At 39.8% G+C, this 5,513-nt stretch overlaps 1 protein-coding gene across 3 annotated transcripts in view; it reads left to right on the top strand.

Moving 5' to 3' along the window:
* The window catches only part of COL13A1 (collagen type XIII alpha 1 chain), a 1,024,165-nt gene that overhangs the window by 741,124 nt on the left and 277,528 nt on the right, over nucleotides 1-5,513 (top strand). The window lies entirely within an intron of this gene.

The following is a 5,513-nucleotide window of genomic DNA, read 5'->3' as shown; positions in this document are numbered from 1 at the left end:
GCAAGGGTTGAAAAGACAACAATTTAAAGGCAGGTATCTCCTGTAAACCTTGTAAATAATCTTCAGTCTCTTGTTCTATTTTAAATAATGTATCCATAAGCTTGATATTGTCTTTTGTTAGGGGTTGAGTTTTTATTCCTTGACCTACCAATATAGCCTGATATTTTCCAAATCTCGTACTAGTAAGGGCAATTTGACTATTTGATAGTAAATGATGAACCGTGTGATTAGTATGTACTACAATTGGTATGAACGGCATTACCGCTCTCCATTTTTCCACAGCGGCTACCACTGCCACTAAAAATCTAGGAATTTCCTCCATTCCCTTTTCTACAGCCGTAAAGGTACCTGACAAGAATGAAACAGGCTGTATAAACTTATCACATTGATTCACCATGGCTGCCCAAGTACTGTTCATATCTTTTACCCATAAGTGTATTTCTCTATCTGTATCCACAGAAGCTAAGGGATTATACGATATCAACTGTTGTGCCACTAACTTAATCAATGCAATATCATTTGTAGTCAATTTTATAGGTGTTTTTAAAGGTGTTCCAGCCGGGACACGCAAATGTCTGTACAATGGCGCTATTATCTGTGAATAATTGGGGATCCATTGTCTGCAGTAATTAAATGATCCCAGTAATCCTCGTAACTGCGTAAGAGTCTGAGGCAAAGGTGACTGCAATATTTCTACTAGTGCTTCCTTTGTTATAATTTTAGAGGCACTAGATATCGTTTGGCCCAAAAAAGTAACTTGTTCTTTACATACAAAACATTTATCACGATTACATTTATATCCCTTCAGTAATAGTTTTTCAAACAAGGCTAATGTCCAAGAGAGACATTTCTCTTTTGTGGGAGCTGATAACAAAATGTCATCTACATACACAAACAAAGAAATATCATCGGGTAAGGAATCTTTAAATCCCTTCAGGTCTTCCATGATCTGTTTAAAGAAAACTGACGGACTTTCAGTATACCCTTGTGGCATACGTGTCCATCTATAAGCTTTATTGTCAAGCACAAAAGACGTTAAGTCTCGCGATTCTTCTGCGAGGGGAATGGCAAAAAAAGCATTTGACAGGTCAATCACTGAATTGTATGTATGTATGGGTTGTGTTTGTAGAAGAGTTAAAGGATTAGGACACACTGGAAATTGTGCTTTCACTAAATCGTTTAATCCTCTTAAATCATGCACTATTCTAACGTCTCCATTTGGTTTAGGAACAGGAAATAAAGGAGTATTAAAAGGTGAGCTGGACGGCTCTATTATATTATGTTTAAAAGTTTTTCAATCTGCAACAATGTTTTAGTAAGTAACTGAGGCTTAATGGGATACGGTGGCCACTCAGGGCCATCATTCTCATGTTTCAAGCGTATTACATGAGGTATCATCTTTGCCTTACCATATGGATCATCTGGTGTACTCCAGATGTCAGAGGGCAACTTTTTCAATAATTTATCTCCCTCCTCCTCTTCCTCAGTACAGAAAAAATCTTGTAGGACTGAAATCAATAAACTTTGTTTATCTTGTGGAAATTTAAGTGTTAGTCCTAATTGAGTAAGTAAGTCTCGTCCGCACAAATTAACAGGGCAATTTTCTGCAACAACAAAATCAATCGTTCCTGTTCGTATCCTTTCCTCATTATTAATAGTCTGTACCTTTAAAATAACATTTGTGGGAATTGTCACGCGTTTGTCCTGCTTTTTTCCCTCAAATCCTACCAATGTATCAACTCGTTTACTCAAAGGGACCCCTTTTATTCGTTTACACAAGACCGATCTGGTGGCACCGGTATCAATGAGAAAGGAGATGGGAACATGGTCTGGTCCTATAAACAGAGTAACAAAGGGTTCTTGTGTATTCAGTGAAAAAGTGAAATCGTCATTCCCCCCTGTGCCTAGTCAGTATACATTGTCCTCACTTTCTGGCTCAGATTGCCACACAGGGAATTGCTGCTGCGGTACCTGTGGTGGATGCGACTGAGGTATTGTCTGTGGTGTCACAAATGGATTATTAGCATTTGAGTTCCCGTGATCAAGTACCTGTCCAATCGTTTGACCTTGGATCATGGGAGTCACTGGTTGTCCTAAATTTAGGTTCCCTATCGGTACAGGCATCATTTGTCCAACCCTTAAGGGGCATTCATTTGAATAATGTCCCCAATTCAGACACGTCCAACATTGGACATTTGTTCTTCTATTTGGCGAAGGCTGACTAAATCCTCTTCCTCTTCCTCCACGCCCTCTACCCATTCCTCTCCCTCTTGGGGGATATTGGAATGATTGAAAATTCTGGGGCGATGTATATGGCATTGGGAACTGATTAGATTGATTCATACTTATGGGATTCTGAGACGGGGTCATATAATAGATAGGTCCCCGTGTATCTTTATTGCCTTTCCCTTTTTTATCTTCTATCTCTTTAATCTGCATTGCCACAAGTTTATCAGATAACTTCTGCTGCTCTTTTACTGGTGTCTCCAACATTTTCATATGTATCGTACTAAAATGTATTAATGTTGCCCTAATTTCAGGCCATGGCTTTGCTGCCAAGGCAACAACGTTATCTAAATTTTTTCTCATGTTCATGGGTAATGTTACCAAAAACAAATGCAAGAAAATCGCTGAGGCTGGTGGCACATCAGCGTCCTCTCCTGTCTGTGCCTTGTATATCTGCATACATTTCGTTAAATGCATTGTGAAATCTTCCTTTCCTGTCCATTTTGTTGTGGTAATCGCAGAGAAATCAACCTGCGTCGGATACATTATTTGTAATGCAGTACTTAAGTCTCGTCTTGCATTCCCTGAAAACATAACACCATCCTGTGTATGGGAAAGTATAGCTGGGTTCTGACTTTGTACCGCTAACTGGGTCAAACTTACTCCAGCAGCCGTACAAAATGCCTTAAAATCTCCCACTGCTAACTGTGTTCCTGCTGTTAACGTATCCATTTGTTCTAGCCATATCCTTGCACCTTTCTGGATATTAGGTAATTTATTTGTCATTGTACTTATATCAATGGGATTAAATGGTTTATATACTCTAGTTGTGTTACCCAATGCGTCTGTACGTGTAAATATAGGACACGTAATGTTTTCATCTTCCGTTCTCTCTGCTTGTGCCACTATCTGTGTAGCAATTTCTTTCCATATTTTAAGTCCAGCCAGAAGTCTGTCTTGATTAGCCCAATCCTTTCCTAGTAACTATTTCTTCTACCTTAGTTATATCTTTAATTTTGGCAGGCCCTTTTACATTTATAGGCAGGGGGACTTTCATATTAGAGAAAGTACCCACAATCTCATTCCAAAATCCATGACCATACTGAGTTACAAGATCTGTTGTCATTTCTTTAAGAAGTGCCTTTAAAAACATACCCTTATCAGCAGTCCATTGTTCCTTTGCATTATGTTTGGGTTTATCTACACTCGTTTTTTCTTTAGCCAATTTTGGTGGTGGTTTGGATTTCTCCTCGTGCCCTTTTTGTTTTTCCTGCTCTTCTTGTTGTTTAATAAGATTAACTTGTCCTTTCATCGTAAAGGACCCTTTAAATTCAATGTTTGCCTCATTTTCATCATCTCCCTGTTCACCCTCTGTTTGCCTGTCTGTGTCTGTAACATCTATGTCACTATCTGTCTCTGGTTCAGACTCACTACTATCCGTATCAGGCACGACCTCTTTCTTTTCCTTTCTGACTTTTGATTTAACTGACTTGCGCACACCTTCTTTCCACTTTTTATATCCTACTGCTGAGACATCTTCCTCCTCGGCGCGTGCCAAATCACGCAGTTGCTTTAAAGCACTTAGTGGATACAAGGATTGTGTATTATCTGTATGTGTGTGTGCCTTATCGTGTGTTGCAACGTAAGGTGGGGGAGCAGTTGGTGTAACTATGGAATCTGTAGCATACTGTGTCCTAGCCTGGTCTCGTTGCTGCACAAATTGCTTATCCTCACATTGTTTTTTATCATAATGCCACATATCAGAAGTAACAGTAAATAAGTTCCAAATATGCAAATGTTTGTCCAACGATTTACCTGTCTTATTTTTTTGTATGTATTGTAACATTTGTAAAAGTAGAGAACGATCAAAAGAGCCATTATCTGGCCACCCTAAAAAGGCGTCCTTAGACGCATATTTAACCCATTTAGTATGAATCTTACGAATTTGATCCTTTTGAAAAGGTAAAGCAGTGCGTACATGCTCAAGAGGAGTCAGTGAACTTGTACTATCTACATATAATGTATATTTAGGATTTTCAGAAACATCAGGCGGAGGCACCTCAATATCTATATTAATATTAGCCATCTTACATATAGTACAATAGTATTGCAAATAATAGCAAAGAACAAAAAGTGCAAGAAAAAATAAAAAAGAAAAAAGAAGGATTGCAAGCAGCGTAATGAAATATAATACAGAAGAGAGAATGACGTCAAAAAAATTATACTCACAAAAACCAAGCAGTCCCCGTCTACGAATCAGAAGATTGCAGAGCACCTCTCACGAGCTGGCCAGTATCGTAAGACCGATGCACCGTTGATCAATCAACCAAAAACAGATAACTTGTCAGCAGTCCCGCCGCTGACTCCTCACACGGGGCACCAATGTTGAAATTTCCCCACAAGTTCCAATAAAGTTACAAGTCCCAATAAAGGTATATACAGAGAAACATAAATTACGCACAGAAACGTGATCAGATCATTCAGTAACCAACGCCGTGGCAGCCGAGAAGAGGACTTCGGCTATCAGGGGTTAGGGTCCCCTGTCAGCACAGGTATGCGACGGAGTTGGCTCGCGCTGCTATGTTGTGATTGGGCACTGTCGCTGCTGACGCACCCAGAAGTGGGAGACGTCATCATTTCAGGAGATGGATACAGAAGCACGAATGCCTCAAGGCTTATGTCCACGCAGTCAGCTTCAGAACATTGGAGATCTGTTTTATTATATAGGATATTTATTTAAGAGCTTAAAAATGCCTTACCACAGGTCAGCAAGTGCGCCTTTTACAAAGGCACGCTAGCGTTTTTAGTGCATGCTAAAAATAAGCATGCGCTAAATGCTAGAGATGCCCATATGTTCCTATGGGCATTTCTAGCATTTTGCATGCACTAATCATTAGCGCATGCTAAAAACGCTACCGCGCCTTTGTAAAAGACCCCCTCCCAACAGCACTATATAAATAATACATAGTTATAAATTGTTTATTATTATTCTGCTTTTGATATTCAGCCCAGGGCAGTAATGCATCTGAGCCACTTACAGCCGCGGGGCTGAACTGACCCTGGATATTCAATTCCAGGGCATGCACAGCTCCAAGCATTGAATATCCAGGTCTCAGCAGTTACCCGGATGTTACCTAGATGTTTACTGATCACTGGCAGATATTTAGACCAACGCCCGGTTGACTTCACTGTATAAAGTTAGGACAGTCTTTTGCTGCCCTAACTTTATGAAGTTACTTAGCTGGTTAGTGAGCTAAAAATCAGTGCTAAGTTCATGCTCCGCTCAT

This window comes from Microcaecilia unicolor, chromosome 5, assembly GCF_901765095.1.
Source record: "Microcaecilia unicolor chromosome 5, aMicUni1.1, whole genome shotgun sequence".
Lineage (NCBI taxonomy): Eukaryota > Metazoa > Chordata > Amphibia > Gymnophiona > Siphonopidae > Microcaecilia > Microcaecilia unicolor.
This window is presented reverse-complemented; position numbering and strand designations above follow the sequence as displayed.